The 17364-nt window shown below is 47.2% G+C and overlaps 1 protein-coding gene across 14 annotated transcripts in view; it reads left to right on the top strand.

Annotated features, from left to right (window-relative positions):
• The window catches only part of LEMD1 (LEM domain containing 1), a 338092-nt gene that overhangs the window by 258266 nt on the left and 62462 nt on the right, over positions 1 to 17364 (top strand). The window lies entirely within an intron of this gene.

The following is a 17364-nucleotide window of genomic DNA, read 5'->3' as shown; positions in this document are numbered from 1 at the left end:
TGTCTGGGCCCGGGCTGTCTGTCTGTGTGTGTGGCCCTCAATCCCTCCTGTAAGTGTGTGTTGTGACTGGAGGTGACAGACTGTGTGTGTGGTAACTGGGTTGAAACAGGCGGTGGCTGAGGGGAACAGGTTTTGTGTGCATGTGGTGACTGGAAGGGACAGGCTGTGTGTGTGTATTGTGACTGGAGGAGACAGGCTGTGTGTGGGGTAACTAGGGTAGAACATGCTGTGTGGTGGATGGGGGGGAACAGGTTTTGTGTGTGGCGTGACTGGAAGGGACAGGCTGTGAGTGTATGTGTATAGTGTCTGGAGTGTGTGTGGTAATTAGGGTGGAACATGCTTGTGTGGTGGCTCGGGGGGAAACAGGCTGTGTGTGGTGACTGGAAGGGACAGGCTGCGTGTGTATAGTGACTGGAGGAGACAGGCTGTGTGTGTGGTAACAAGGGTGGATCATGCTGTGTGTGTGGTGACTGGGAGAAACAGGTTGTGTGTGTAGTGACTGGAGGGGACAGGCTGTGTGTGTGGTGACTGGGAGAAACAGTGTGTGTGTGTGTGTGTGTGTGTGTGGAAAATTACCAGGTCAGCGCTTAATGCCAATGATGTACACAAAATTAATAAAACAGTTTATTAGACAAACTAAAAACATATAACAATTTAAAATTGGTAAGACCACAACATAGTAATCATATGAAACTGAGGTATCTGAAACCTCTAAAATAAGCAATAATATACACTAATTGTAAGCACTAGAAGGCAGTCGCAAAACCTTGAATGGGAATAACTCTGTTTGATTTTATCTCTGTTTAAATAATTGCCCACGATATAAGCACAAAGAATCTTACACGGCCGTGCATATGTGTCCTCAATTATACGGGTTCAATCACAGCTGGAAAAAGTTCATCAACTTAGAGGTCCACTGGATGTATAAACGGTGCAGAAATATGAAGTTGTATGATAACTGCTACTCACAGTATATATAGAAGTGTCCTTGCTGCACCTCATGTGTTGTATGGAGCCGCTCTATATCACCCTGTGCACGGGTGAGACATCCGTCAGCGGCAAAAGTCCGTCAGTGGCACAGCCCGTCAGCGGCGCAATCAAGCAGGGAGCCGCTCTCCACCGTCCGGCACAATGTAGATGCACCAGTTCGCCGTTCTGCACCCCCAGCACAAATGGAGTAGTGCTCGGCAGGGCAGGGTATAAGGCGTTCCCAGTGTAATGGAGGAAAGTGAGTGGTGCAGTCTCATTAGAGATGAGCAATTGCCGGCAAATGCTGTAGTCAGCTGCTGTGAGGACAAAGTCTTGTTCTTGTGGGCAATAGAGGTATTAGCGACCCCTTCTCTCTGTACCCTCAACGCGTTTCTCCGCACCCCAGGCGGCTTCTTCAACGGCAGAGTGTTCTTCTCTAAGCATTTCTTTCCTTCTTTTATACCCTGTCCTTTGTAATTGGTGAGAACAGGTGTGTGTAGAGTCTCAGCAGGTGTAATACAATTATCACTCTCATGTAGCAGTGTTTAGCTCAGAGTATTTCTATAATAATATTATACTAGTACATATACAAAGTACTCATATAAAACAAGATACTTAATGCGATGCGGACAGAATGAGAGACTTTAAATTTATATTTCTCTAACGTCCTAGAGGATGCTGGGGACTCCGTAAGGACCATGGGGAATAGACGGGCTCCGCAGGAGATAGGGCACTTTAAGAAAGCTTTGGATTCTGGGTGTGCACTGGCTCCTCCCTCTATGTCCCTCCTCCAGACCTCAGTTTTACACTGTGCCCAGAGGAAGATGGGCGCACTGCAGGGAGCTCTCCTGAGTTCTTTGCATTAGAAAGCATTTTTGTTTGGATGTTTCTATTTTTACAGGGAGCACTGCTGGCAACAGGCTCCCTGCATCGAGGGACTGGGGAGAGAGGAGCAGACCTACTTAAATGATAGGATCTGCTTCCTTGGCTACTGGACACCATTAGCTCCAGAGGGGGTGAACACAGGTTCGTCCTGGGCGTCCACCCCCGGAGCCACGCCGCCGTTCTCCTTACAGAGCCAGAAGAACAGAAGCAAGAAGACGTTTCAGGCGGCAGAAGCCTTCAGCGGCTTCACTGAGGTAACGCACAGCACCGCAGCTGTGCGTCATTGCTCCACACACCTCACACACTCCGGTCACTGTATGGGTGCAGGGCGCAGGGGGGGCGCCCTGGGCAGCAATAATACCTCAAAACATGGCAAAAAGATATATACATGTACAGCTGGGCACTGTACATGTATATAAAAGAGCCCCCGCCATTTTTACACAAATTTGAGCGGGACCGAAGCCCGCCGCAGAGGGGGCGGGGCTTCTCCCTCAGCACTCACCAGCACCATTTTTCTCTCCACAGAACGCTGAGAGGAAGCTCCCCAGACTCTCCCCTGCTTACACACGGTGAAGGGGTGTTTAAAAGAGAGGGGGGGGCACATAATTGGCGGATAAGATGATATACAGGGCTGCTGGGGAAAAAAATAAATAAACATTTTGTGTTGGTCTCCAGGGTCATTGCGCTGGGGTGTGTGCTGGCATACTCTGTCTCTCCAAAGGGCCTTAAAGGCTCGCTTAATGTGGAGGGGGAGTGTTTGAATGTCAGGTCGCCGTCGGCAACGCCGACACCGGGCTGGGTGGATATGCTGAATGTCTTAAATGCAAATGTGAATCTCCTGCATAAAAGGTTAGACAAGGCAGGCTAGGGATCAGTCAGGTAGCCAGACCGTGCCTGTCCCTGTGGCGCCGGGACCTTCAGGGTCTCAAAAGCGCCCCATATCCCAGGTCGCTGACACAGATACCGACAAAATTACAGCCGAAGGTGGCAAAGGGTATTCGATACATGATGATTGCCATAAAAATTGTTTTGCAGATCACTGAGGAACCCCCTGTCCCTGACACGAGGGTTCACATGTATAAAGGGAAAAAGCCTGAGGTCACGTTTCCGTCCTCATTTGAGCTAAGCGAATTGTGCGAAAAGGCTTGGGAGTCTCCGGATAGGAGACTACATGTTCCCAAAAGTATTCTTATGGCGTATCCTTTTCCACAGAAGGATAGGCTATGATGGGAATCTTCGCCTAAAGTAGACAAGGCACTGACACGCTTATCCAAGAAGGTGGCACTGCCTTCTCCGGATACTGCTTCCCTCGAGGATCCTGCTGATCGCAAGCAGGAAATTACCATGAAGCACATTTACACACATTCAGGAACTATCGTTAGACCGGCCATGGCGTCGGCCTGGGTTTGTAGTGCTGTCGTGGCATGGGCAGACTCCTTATCTACGGAGATTGACACCTTAGATAGGGATACCATTCTAATGACCATTGAGCATATCAGAGATGCTGCCTTGTATATGAGGGATGCTCAGAGACATTTGTTTACTAAGCTCCAGAATAAACGCTATGTCTATTTCTACTAGGCGACTCTTGTGGACCCGACAGTGGACGGGAGACGCCGACTCAAGGCGGCATATGGAGTCATTGCCTTACAAGGGGGAGGAGGAGTTTGGAGAAGGCCTCTCGGACCTTGTCTCTACTGCTACGGCCGGTAAATCAAATTTTTTACCTTATGTTCCCTCGCAGCATGCCTTGAAGGTACCGCATTATCAAATGCAGGCCTTTCGTTCCAATAAAAGCAAGAAGGTACGAGGATCGTCCTTTGTTGCCAGAGGTAAAGGCAAGGGAAAAAAGCTGCACTCTGCTAGTTCCCAAGAGCAGAAGTCCTCCCCTACTTCCGCAAAGTCCACCGCATGATGCTGGGGCTTTCCGGATGGGGGGGGAGGGGGTCAGATCAAGTGGGGGCACGTCGTTGTGATTTCAACCACGTCTGGGTTCTCTCACAGGTGGGTCCCTGGGCAATAGAGATTGTTTCCCAGGGATACAGACTGGAATTCGAATACATGCCTCCTCGCCGGTTTTTCAAATCGGCTCTGCCGGCTTCCCCGTCGGAGAGGGAGCTGGTGTTAGCTGCAATTCACAAATTGTACATTCAACAGGTGATAGTCGAAGTTCCTCATCTCCAGCAAGGAGAGGGTTATTATTCATCCCTGTTTGTGGTACCGAAACCGGACGGTTCGGTCAGACCCATTTTAAATCTGAAATCCCTGAACCTGTACTTAAAGAGGTTCAAGTTCAAAATGGAATCGCTCAGAGCGGTCATGGCCAGCCTGGAGGGAGGGGATTGGATGGTGTCCCTGGCTATAAAGGATGCGTACCTTCATGTTCCGATTTTCCCTCCTCACCAGGCGTTCCTGAGATTAGCAGTACAGGCTTGTCACTACCAATTTCAGACGTTGCCGTTTGGTCTTTCCACGGCCCGAGAATTTTCACCAAGGTAATGGCGGAAATGATGGTGCTCCTGCGCAGGCAGGGCGTCACAATTATCCCGTACTTGGACGATCTCCTCCTAAAGACGAGATCTCGAGAGAAGTTGCTGGACAGCGTGTCTCTGTCCGTGAAGACGTTGCAGAGGCACGGCTGGATTCTCAATTTACCGAAATCCCAGCTAGTCCCTGCAACGCGTCTGACCTTTTTGGGCCTGATTCTAGACACAGACCAAAAAAGAGTTTTTCTTCCAATGGAGAAGGCTCAGGAACTCGTAGCTCTAGTCAGGAACCTATTGAAGCCGAAAAAGGTTTCAGTGCATCATTGCACGAGGGTTCTGGGGAAGATGGTGGCTTCATACGAGGCCATCCCCTTCGGCAGGTTCCATGCAAGGACCTTTCAATGGGACCTATTGGACAAATGGCCTGGGTCCCATCTACACATGCAAAAACGGATCACCCTGTCGCCCAGGGCCAGGGGTGTCTCCTGTGGTGGCTGCACAGTGCTCACCTCCTGGAGGGTCGCAGGTTCGGCATTCAGGACTGGGTCCTGGTGACCACGGACGCGAGCCTCCGAGGTTTGGGAGCTGTCACACTAGGAAGAAATTTCCAGGGTCTCTGCTCAAGCCTAGAGACTGGTCTCCACATCAATGTCCTGGAGTTGAGGGCCATAAACAACGCCCTACGCCAAGCGGAGGAATGGCTTCGGAACAAACCGGTTCTGATTCAGTCAGACAATGTCACGGCAGTGGCTCATGTAAACCGACAAGGCGGCACAAGGAGCAGAGTGGCCATGGCAGAGGCGACCAGGATTCTACGCTGGGCAGAAGGCCATGTAAGCGCACTATCAGCAGTGTTCATCCCGGTGGTGGACAACTGGGAGGCGGACTTCCTCAGCAGGCACGACCTGCATCCGGGAGAGTGGGGACTTCATCAAGAAGTCTTCACACAGATCAAGGATCGGTGGGGACTGCCTCAGACAGACCTGATGGCGTCCCGCCTCAAAAAAAAAAGCTAAAGAGGTATTGCGCCAGGTCAAGAGACCCTCAGGCGGTTGCGGTAGACGCTCTGGTGACACCTTAGGTGTTCAGATCAGTCTGTGTTTCCTCCTCTACCTCTCATACCCAAGGTGTTGAGGATAAGAAGAATAAGAAGGGTCAGAACAAGCCTCATTGTTCCAGATTGGCCAAGGAGGACTTGGTATCCGGATCTGCAAGAGTTGCTCACAGAAGATCCGTGGCCTCTTCCTCTAAGGCAGGACCTGCTGCAGCAGGGGCCCTGTCTGTTCCAAGACTTACCGCGGCTGCGTTTGATGGCATGGCGGTTGAACGCCGGATCCTAGTGGAAAAAGGGATTCCGGAGGAGGTCATTCCTACCCTGATCAAGGCTAGGAAGGACGTGACGTCGAAACATTATCACTGTATATGGCGAAAATGTTTCTTGGTGTGAGGCCAGAGCTGCTCCTACGGAGGAGTTCCAGTTGGGCCGTCTGCTTCACTTCCTTCAAACGGGAGTGAATTTGGGCCTAAAATTAGGGTCCATAAAGGTTCAAATTTCGGCCTTATCCATTTTCTTTCAAAATGAATTGGCTTCTCTTCCTGAAGTACAGACTTTTGTGAAGGGCGTGCTGCATATTCAGCCTCCCTTTGTATCTCCGGTGGCGCCTTGGGACCTTAACGTGGTATTAAGTTTCCTCAAGTCACCTTGGTTTGAACCACTCAAAACAGTGGAGTTGAAATACCTCACTTGGAAAGTGGTCATGTTGTTGGCCTTGGCTTCTGCAAGGCGGGTTTCGGAATTGGCGGCTTTATCATATAAAAGCCCATACCTGATTTTTCACGTGGATAGGGCAGAGTTGAGGACTCGTCCTCAATTTCTGCCCAAGGTGGTCTCATCTTTTCATATGAACCAACCTATTGTCGTGTCTGTGGCTACACGGGACTTGGAGGATTCAGAGTCCCTGGATGTGGTCAGGGCTTTGAAGATTTATGTGACCAGAACAGCTAGGATCAGGAAGTCCGAAGCTCGCTCTGTTCTGTTTGCGGCCAACAAGGTTGGCGCTCCTGCTTCAAAGCAGACTATTGCTCGCTGGATCTGTAACACGATTCAGCAGGCGCATTCTAAGGCAGGATTGCCATTGCCTAAATCGGTTAAGGCCCATTCCACTAGGAAGGTGGGCTCTTCTTGGGCGGCTGCCCGAGGGGCCTCGGCACTACAACTGTGCCGAGCTGCTACTTGGTCGGGGTCAAACACCTTTGCAAAGTTCTATAAGTTTGATACCCTGGCTGAGGAGGACCTCCTGTTTGCTCAATCTGTGCTGCAGAGTCATCCGCACTCTCCCGCCCGTTTGGGAGCTTTGGTATAATCCCCATGGTCCTTACGGAGTCCCCAGCATCCTCTAGGACGTTGGAGAAAATAAGATTTTACTTACCGGTAAATCTATTTCTCGTAGTCCGTAGAGGATGCTGGGCGCCCATCCCAAGTGCGGACTTCTTCTGCAAGACTTGTATATAGTTATTGCTTACATAAGGGTTATGTTATAGTTGATCGGGTTTGAACCGAGGCTGTTATTGTTCATAATGTTAACTGGGTTGTTTATCACAAGTTATACGGTGTGGCTGGTATGAATCTTGCCCTTAGATTTACAAAAATCCTTTCCTCGTACTGTTCATCTCCTCTGGGAACAGTTTCTCTAACTGAGGTCTGGAGGAGGGGCATAGAGGGAGGAGCCAGTGCACACCCAGAATCCAAAGCTTTCTTAAAGTGCCCTATCTCCTGCGGACCCCGTCTATTCCCCATGGTCCTTACGGAGTCCCCAGCATCCTCTACGGACTACGAGAAATAGATTTACCGGTAAGTAAAATCTTTTTATATAATTACTCCAGCCTAGTGCAGCCTCTGATAATAAGATAAAATTACTCAATTTTATAAATAGCAAATTCATAGTAATATAATCTTTATTTTATATTCTTTATTTTCTAAACTACACGAACCTCTAATATTTTTGTTACATTTTTTTAGCGCAGTGCAGGATATAAGGCTCTGCATCTCTGCACATGCGCTCACAGTGTACTATACATATACCAATATCTATTAGAATTTAAAACAATTAGAAAACAAAACAACTCCATCGCTATGATGTCTTTATCACAAATTTTGGACCTTCCCAATTAGTTAATTTGGATGACCTCCAGCTGGAAAACGGTTTATAAAATAGAATCATATAAGCCAGTGCCCAAAGCCGCGAGCAGACCCTAGAAAAGACATGTCGCTAGCAATATAGAGACAATGTCAAATCTGGTCGCAGTCGTGGGCACCGGCCAATTAATACACCCACATAAGGGTGCATTTACAGGAGGGGCCATAAAGAGTAAGGGGAGGCCAAGAATAAGAGAGAAGGAGAAAATATATATATGGGAATTATTAGTACAGGGAAAGAGAAAAACAAAAAAAAAGCACACACACACACAACGCTGCATGGATCTTGCACTATCTAAATGAATTCATGGTCTATTGTTTCATTTAGCCCTTGTGGCTTCAGAGTCTGCAGTCTCCAGATCCATGCAGCTTCCTGACGGCATAATGTCCTAAAACGATCCCCTCCTCTTGGGGTAACCTTGATCTGTTCAAGACCAATTAATTGCAAACAAGCAGGATTACTGGCATGGACTTCTGTGTAGTGGCGTGAGACACTGTGATTCATATAGCTTTTGAGGATGTCTCTCCTATGTTCCATGAATCGCAGTTATAATGCCCTAGTCGTGCGTCCCACATAATATAATTGACAAGAGCAACGCAACAAATAGATTACAAAGTGCGAACTACAGTTGATAAATGATTGAATCTTAAATTCTGTTTTTGAACACGGTGCAGAAATGTGCTTGATTTTATTAACTACATGATTACACGTTGTGCATCTATTATGATTACATCTAAAGAAACCCATAACTTTTGGGCCCACTATTGTTTGCTGTTCGCTCAGATCCGTATTTTCACGCGATCCACTAAAAAAGCTAGGAGCCAATATGTTTCTAAAGTTTCTAGCTTTCTTAAAGATGATCGTAGGGTTTGCAGGGAGGGTAGCACTTAAAATCGAATCAGTCATTAATAGCTTATAATTACGTTTGATTATACAGGAGACTATTTGCTTTCACATTAAATTTAGACTTAAATGCCAAATTGTAATCCTTTGTTTTCTGAGTTTTCTTATTTTCTCTAACGTCCTAGTGGATGCTGGGGACTCCGAAAGGACCATGGGGAATAGCGGCTCCGCAGGAGACTGGGCACAAAAAGTAAAAGCTTTAGGACTACCTGGTGTGCACTGGCTCCTCCCCCTATGACCCTCCTCCAAGCCTCAGTTAGATTTTTGTGCCCGAACGAGAAGGGTGCATACTAAGGGACTCTCCTGAGCTGCTTAGAGTAAAAGTTTAAAGTAGGTTTTTTATTTTCAGTGAGACCTGCTGGCAACAGGCTCACTGCACCGAGGGACTAAGGGGAGAAGAAGCGAACTCACCTGCGTGCAGAGTGGATTGGGCTTCTTAGGCTACTGGACATTAGCTCCAGAGGGACGATCACAGGCCCAGCCGTGGATGGGTCCCAGAGCCGCGCCGCCGGCCCCCTTACAGAGCCAGAAGACTGAAGAGGTCCGGAAAATCGGCGGCAGAAGACGTCCTGTCTTCAATAAGGTAGCGCACAGCACCGCAGCTGTGCGCCATTGCTCTCAGCACACTTCACACTCCGGTCACTGAGGGTGCAGGGCGCTGGGGGGGGGCGCCCTGAGACGCAATAAAAATACCTTTTTTGGCAAAAAATACATCACATATAGCTCCTGGGCTATATGGATGCATTTAACCCCTGCCAATTTTTCCATAAAAAAGCGGGAGAAAGGCCGCCGAGAAGGGGGCGGAGCCTATCTCCTCAGCACACTGGCGCCATTTTTTCCTCACAGCTCCGTTGGAGGAAGGCTCCCTGACTCTCCCCTGCAGTCCTGCACTACAGAAACAGGGTAAAACAAGAGAGGGGGGGCACTAATTTGGCAGATAAATATATACAGCAGCTATATCAGGGAAAAACACTTATATAAGGTTATCCCTATATATATATATATATATATATATATATATATATATATAGCGCTCTGGTGTGTGCTGGCAAACTCTCCCTCTGTCTCCCCAAAGGGCTAGTGGGGTCCTGTCCTCTATCAGAGCATTCCCTGTGTGTGTGTGCTGTGTGTCGGTACGTTGTGTCGACATGTATGAGGAGGAAAATGGTGTGGAGGCGGAGCAATTGCCTGTGTTAGTGATGTCACCCCCTAGGGAGTCGACACCTGACTGGATGGTCTTATGGAAAGAATTACGTGATAGTGTCAGCACTTTACAAAAGACTGTTGACGACATGAGACAGCCGGCAAATCAGTTAATACCTGTACAGGCGTCTCAAACACCGTCAGGGGCTATAAAACGCCCGTTACCTCAGGTCGATACAGACACTGACACGGACACTGACTCCAGTGTCGACGGTGAGGAAACAAACGTATTTTCCAGTAGGGCCACACGTTACATGATCACGGCAATGAAGGAGGTTTTGAACATTTCTGATACTACAAGTACCACAAAAAAGGGTATTATGTGGGGTGTGAAAAAACTACCCGTAGTTTTTCCTGAATCAGATGAATTAAATGAGGTGTGTGATGAAGCGTGGGTTTCCCCCGATAAAAAACTGCTAATTTCTAAAAAATTATTGGCATTATACCCTTTCTCGCCAGAGGTTAGGGCGCGTTGGGAAACACCCCCTAGGGTAGATAAAGCGCTCACACGCTTATCAAAACAAGTGGCGTTACTGTCTCCTGATACGGCCGCCCTCAAGGAACCAGCTGATAGGAAGCTGGAAAATATCCTAAAAAGTATATACACACATACTGGTATTATACTGCGACCAGCAATCGCCTCAGCCTGGATGTGCAGTGCGGGGGTGGCTTGGTCGGATTCCCTGACTGAAAATATTGATACCCTGGACAGGGACAATATATTATTGACTATAGAGCATTTAAAGGATGCATTTCTATATATGCGAGATGCACAGAGGGATATTTGCACTCTGGCATCAAGAGTAAGTGCGATGTCCATTTCTGCCAGAAGAGGGTTATGGACGCGACCGTGGTCAGGTGATGCGGATTCCAAACGGCATATGGAAGTATTGCCGTATAAAAGGGGAGGAGTTATTTGGGGTCGGTCTATCGGACCTGGTGGCCACGGCAACGGCTGGGAAATCCACCTTTTTACCCCAGGTCACCTCTCAGCAGAAAAAGATACCGTCTTTTCAGGCTCAGTCCTTTCGTCCCCATAAGGGCAAGCGGGCAAAAGGCCACTCATATCTGCCCCGGGGCAGAGGAAGGGGAAAAAGACTGCAGCAGACAGCCTCTTCCCACGAACAGAAGCCCTCCCCCGCTTCTGCCAAGTCCTCAGCATGACGCTGGGGCCTTACAAGCGGACTCAGGCACGGTGGGGGCCCGTCTCAAGAATTTCAGCGCGCAGTGGGCTCACTCGCAAGTGGACCCCTGGATCCTGCAGGTAGTATCTCAGGGGTACAAATTGGAATTCGAGACGTCTCCCCCTCGCCGGTTCCTGAAGTCTGCTTTACCAACGTCTCCCCCCGACAGGGAGGCGGTATTGGAAGCCATTCACAAGCTGTATTCCCAGCAGGTGATAATCAAGGTACCCCTCCTACAACAGGGAAAGGGGTATTATTCCACGCTGTTTGTGGTACCGAAGCCGGACGGCTCGGTGAGACCCATTTTAAATCTGAAATCCTTGAACACTTACATAAAAAGGTTCAAGTTCAAGATGGAGTCACTCAGAGCAGTGATAGCGAACCTGGAAGAAGGGGACTATATGGTGTCTCTGGACATCAATGATGCTTACCTCCATGTCCCAATTTGCCCTTCTCACCAAGGGTACCTCAGGTTTGTGGTACAGAACTGTCACTATCAGTTTCAGACGCTGCCGTTTGGATTGTCCACGGCACCCCGGGTCTTTACCAAGGTAATGGCCGAAATGATGATTCTTCTTCGAAGAAAAGGCGTCTTAATTATCCCTTACTTGGACGATCTCCTGATAAGGGCAAGGTCCAGAGAACAGTTAGAGGTCGGAGTAGCACTATCTCAAGTAGTACTACGACAGCACGGATGGATTCTAAATATTCCAAAATCGCAGCTGATTCCGACGACACGTCTGCTGTTCCTAGGGATGATTCTGGACACAGTACAGAAAAAGGTGTTTCTCCCGGAGGAGAAAGCCAGGGAGTTATCCGACCTAGTCAGGAACCTCCTAAGACCAGGCCAAGTGTCAGTGCATCAATGCACAAGGGTCCTGGGAAAGATGGTGGCTTCTTACGAAGCGATTCCATTCGGCAGATTCCACGCAAGAACTTTTCAGTGGGATCTGCTGGACAAATGGTCCGGATCGCATATTCAAATGCATCAGCGGATAACCCTGTCTCCAAGGACAAGGGTGTCTCTCCTGTGGTGGTTACAGAGTGCTCATCTCCTAGAGGGCCGCAGATTCGGCATTCAGGATTGGGTCCTGGTGACCACGGATGCCAGCCTGAGAGGCTGGGGAGCAGTCACACAGGGAAAAAATTTCCAGGGCTTGTGGTCAAGCATGGAAACGTCACTTCACACAAATATCCTGGAACTAAGGGCCATTTACAATGCCCTAAGTCAGGCAAGGCCTCTGCTTCAGGGTCAGCCGGTGTTGATCCAGTCGGACAACATCACGGCAGTCGCCCACGTAAACAGACAGGGCGGCACAAGAAGCAGGAGGGCAATGACGGAAGTTGCAAGGATTCTAAGCTGGGCGGAAAATCATGTGATAGCACTGTCATCAGTGTTCATTCCGGGAGTGGACAACTGGGAAGCAGACTTCCTCAGCAGACACGATCTTCACCCGGGGGAGTGGGGACTACACCCAGAAGTCTTCCACATGATTGTGAACCGTTGGGAAAAACCAAAGGTGGACATGATGGCGTCCCGCCTCAACAAAAAACTGGACAGATATTGCGCCAGGTCAAGGGACCCTCAGGCAATAGCTGTGGACGCTCTGGTAACACCGTGGGTGTACCAGTCAGTATATGTGTTCCCTCCTCTGCCTCTCATACCCAAGGTACTGAGAATCATAAGAAGGAGAGGTGTAAAGACTATACTCGTGGCTCCGGATTGGCCAAGAAGGACTTGGTACCCGGAAATTCAAGAGATGCTCACGGAAGACCCGTGGCCTCTACCTCTAAGAAAGGACCTGCTCCAGCAGGGACCATGTCTGTTCCAAGACTTACCGCGGCTGCGTTTGACGGCATGGCGGTTGAACGCCGGATCCTGAAGGAAAAAGGCATTCCAGATGAAGTCATCCCTACCCTGATCAAAGCCAGGAAGGATGTAACTGTGCAACATTATCACCGTATTTGGCGTAAATATGTTGCGTGGTGTGAGGCCAGGAAGGCCCCTACAGAGGAATTTCAACTGGGTCGATTCCTGCATTTCCTGCAAACAGGACTGTCTATGGGCCTCAAATTAGGGTCCATTAAGGTTCAAATTTCGGCCCTGTCAATATTCTTCCAAAAAGAACTAGCTTCAGTTCCTGAAGTTCAGACGTTTGTCAAGGGGGTACTGCATATACAGCCTCCTTTTGTGCCTCCAGTGGCACCTTGGGATCTCAATGTAGTTTTGGGATTCCTAAAATCACATTGGTTTGAACCACTCACCACTGTGGACTTAAAATATCTCACATGGAAAGTGGTAATGCTGTTAGCCCTGGCTTCAGCCAGGCGTGTATCAGAATTGGCGGCTTTATCCTATAAAAGCCCTTACCTAATTTTTCATACGGACAGGGCAGAATTGAGGACTCGTCCTCAATTTCTCCCTAAGGTGGTTTCAGCATTTCACTTAAACCAGCCTATTGTGGTGCCTGCGGCTACTAGGGACTTGGAGGATTCCAAGTTGCTGGACGTAGTCAGGGCCCTGAAAATATATGTTTCCAGGACGGCTGGAGTCAGAAAATCTGACTCGCTGTTTATCCTGTATGCACCCAACAAGCTGGGTGCTCCTGCTTCTAAGCAGACGATTGCTCGTTGGATTTGTAGTACAATTCAGCTTGCACATTCTGTGGCAGGCCTGCCACAGCCAAAATCTGTAAAAGCCCATTCCACACGGAAAGTGGGCTCATCTTGGGCGGCTGCCCGAGGGGTCTCGGCTTTACAACTTTGCCGAGCAGCTACTTGGTCAGGGGCAAATACGTTTGCAAAATTCTACAAATTTGATACCCTGGCTGAGGAGGACCTGGAGTTCTCTCATTCGGTGCTGCAGAGTCATCCGCACTCTCCCGCCCGTTTGGGAGCTTTGGTATAATCCCCATGGTCCTTTCGGAGTCCCCAGCATCCACTAGGACGTTAGAGAAAATAAGAATTTACTTACCGATAATTCTATTTCTCATAGTCCGTAGTGGATGCTGGGCGCCCATCCCAAGTGCGGATTGTCTGCAATACTTGTACATAGTTATTGTTACAAAAATCGGGTTATTATTGTTGTGAGCCATCTTTTCAGAGGCTCCTCTGTTATCATGCTGTTAACTGGGTTCAAATCACAAGTTGTACGGTGTGATTGGTGTGGCTGGTATGAGTCTTACCCGGGATTCAAAATCCTTCCTTATTGTGTATGCTCGTCCGGGCACAGTATCCTAACTGAGGCTTGGAGGAGGGTCATAGGGGGAGGAGCCAGTGCACACCAGGTAGTCCTAAAGCTTTTACTTTTTGTGCCCAGTCTCCTGCGGAGCCGCTATTCCCCATGGTCCTTTCGGAGTCCCCAGCATCCACTACGGACTATGAGAAATAGAATTATCGGTAAGTAAATTCTTATTTTTATTATTATATCTAGATTTCTTACTTGATTTTTTTTGTCTAAGAGTTAGATATTAGTGTGTCATCTAAATGTTCATTCGTATCTCCACCCTCAATTACTGGTAGTGTATCATTAGTTTTAAGAATTGTATTCCTTTATAGCGTTTGTGAATAGGCAATAGCCTCTTCCAGTATATCCTCAGGGTACTCGCGTTCCCTCAAGGAGGTAATGAGTTCCTCTGCTTGTTCGGCAAATGTACAGTCTAATGTACAGTTACGTCTAATCCTAAACATTTGACTTTTCGGTACATTGTTTAACCAGCTCTTTTTGTGATTACTCGTGAATGGGCTAAAACTACAGGTATCAACTGGTTTTTTATAAGCCGACACCATCAACTTTTCCTCCAAAACCTCCACCGTAACGTCCAGAAAATTAATTCGTGAAGGATGGTGTGTGCAAGTGAAGGATAAACCATATTCATTAGTGTTTAGAAATTCAACAAAGTTAGTGATAGTGGTATCATCCCCCTTCCAGATAAAAAAACAAATCGTCAATATAGCGACAGTAGAGGACCAGGTTCGCCGAGTATGGGCCCTCCCATTTATGGACCTGCTCGAGGTCACCAATATAGATATTTGCAAAACTCGGTGCGAACCTGGTCCCCATCGCTGTAACGAGTATCTGTAAGTAGTGACAGTGATCAAACAAAAAGTGATTGTGTTAAAATAAAATGAATAGCAGAAGTGATAAAATTGCGCTTCATCTCTGAGTCCATTCCAATTTTTATGAGTGCATCGTCCACAGACTGCACACCTTTAGTGTGTGGGATATTGGTGTACAATGCTTGTACATCACAAGTAATGAAAGTATAATCGGGGGCCCAATTATGGCCCTCCACAAGTTTAATGAATTCAGTAGTCTCTAATATGGGATCTCAGAGATGTTGCGCAAGGTTGCAAAAAGTGATCAACATAGTAGGATAAATTAGACGTCAAACCCCCAATACCAGAAATAATATGTCGCCCCGGGGGTGCGTGCAAGGTTTTGTGGATTTTAGGAAGGTGATAATAAATCGGGACGATAGGGTGGAGGGGGTAGAGGAAGTTGAACTTCTCTTGAGTAATCACACCTGTGGTTTGAGCAGTTTCTAAAAAACTTTTTAATTCTAGCTGATATTTAAGGGAGGGGTCTGTGGCCAATACTCGATAGAATGTATTATCCGATAATTGGCGCTTAGCCTCTTTTACATAGTCACATGTATCCTGAATCACTATCCCCTCTCCCTTATCTGCCGGCTTGATTGTTATTGAAGTATCATTTGCTAGTTGTCTAAGGGCCTTTTGTTCTTCATTATTTAAATTATAAAGACAGGGATGTATTTTGTTATCAAAAAAGTGTCCGGAAATCACTTAAAGATTTATTGTAGAAGGTTTCGATTGCATTAGTTCTATGTTGTAGGGGATAAAATTGAGATTTATTTTTATAAAGGAATTGTGAGGTATTATTAATGTCAAAAATGGGAGTTTTCGATATATTTTGAGTCCCCTCACCTGCACTCTCTAAAAGTAGCTCATTAAGTATATTAAGGCCCGATTGATCATCTTGATCCAATATTACTTGTGTGTCGGATCCCAAGTCACTGTTGGTGCAGGCGAAGAACCTTTTCCTACATAGGCTCCTAACATACCTATTGAGTTCTATAAAAAGTTCAAAGAAATTTGGTTTTGAGGTAGGGGCAAAGTTCATACCTTTAGTCAGTATCCTACTTTCCAAATGGTTCAAGGGTTTGGAGGAAAGGTTAAAGACAGCATCAGTGCCTAGTGAAAGCGCTGGTTCTTTCTTTCTCCCCCTCTGTCCCCCTCGTCTCACTCTTCTGGTTCTCTTGCTCTCTTTGGGTCCCTGACAGAGGTTCGTATCTGTTTTGGTGTTGAAAATGGGGAGAGGGGACGTGATCCCTTGGTCTCCTGTTGTGTGTAGTGACTGGGGGAACTGAAGAACATTCTGTTTGTGTGGTGACTGGAGGGAACAGGCTGTCTGTGTGTACCGGTATACATAAAACGTAAAAATGAAACAAACCTAAAACAATGACCAAGATATTGTCCCTTTTTCACTCAATTTAAAAACAAGTGCTTGGGTTGCACTTTATATTCCACAAAAAATACAACGCAATCGCTTGGTGACAAAGGCAGACTTTGTGTTAGTCCGTATTTTTAAAGCACCAATTATTTGGCCACTTCGCGTGCGCTGTCCATATTTAAAATATAGGGGGGAAGGCGCCAGTGCTTTTGGTGTCACAGAACACCAAAATGTCTAAGTTATGGCTCTGAGGATGAGGATTGCTATGGGTGAGAGGTGATGGGTGTTACTGGCTGTAAGCTGTACTGATGGGTGCTGAGCTGAGTCAGAGGCGGTGCTAGGGGGCATCAGCCAGAATTTTTCCTAGGGCATCAAATTGGTTAGGGCTGGCTTGGATTGGACTATTATTTATTACCAGTTATTTATATAGTGCACACATATTCCGCAGCATTTTATAGAGACTATTTGGTCATGACATTCTTCTCATCTTCTATTTTTAATTTTTATTATAAAGATATTGTAGCAAAGTATGTTTTTATATAGAAAAAAGCTCACTAATGGGGCTTGTTTGTGGCAGAAAAGTGACGAATCAATTGGGTCTACCTTTTTGAGTCTACCGTTTCCATGTCGACCTTTTGACCCTGTCGACCTAATTCATGTCTTCCATTAGTGGTAGACCTATTGGCTGTAGACCTTTTTAGTGTAGATCTAAAAATCCACACCTCTTGATTCTCATATGGTAATTTTTGTTTTATGTTCCTGTCTTGTAGCCCATTTTAATTTTAGTATCTTTGTTTTACTTTGAGAATCCAATGTTAACATACATGAAAAAGTTGAGTGTAAGCACTTTTACTAATTGAACCATGGGTACATCCAGGGAATGGCACCATATTTGAGTCTGAGTAGAAAACCTACTGTACAACAGAGTACGGGTTCAAAAGATCTTTATTAGTTTTGTGGTAGAATTTCAGCCACAGTAATACCCCTTTCACATCCCCAATGCCGGATCCCACTCGGGAATTAGAAACTGGTCCTTCCCGGGTGGGATCCGGCATTGGAGACTC

Source organism: Pseudophryne corroboree, chromosome 2 (genome assembly GCF_028390025.1).
Source record: "Pseudophryne corroboree isolate aPseCor3 chromosome 2, aPseCor3.hap2, whole genome shotgun sequence".
Taxonomy (NCBI): Eukaryota; Metazoa; Chordata; class Amphibia; order Anura; family Myobatrachidae; genus Pseudophryne; species Pseudophryne corroboree.
Note: the sequence above shows the minus strand (reverse complement) of the source record. Positions and strands in the feature narration are given on the sequence as shown.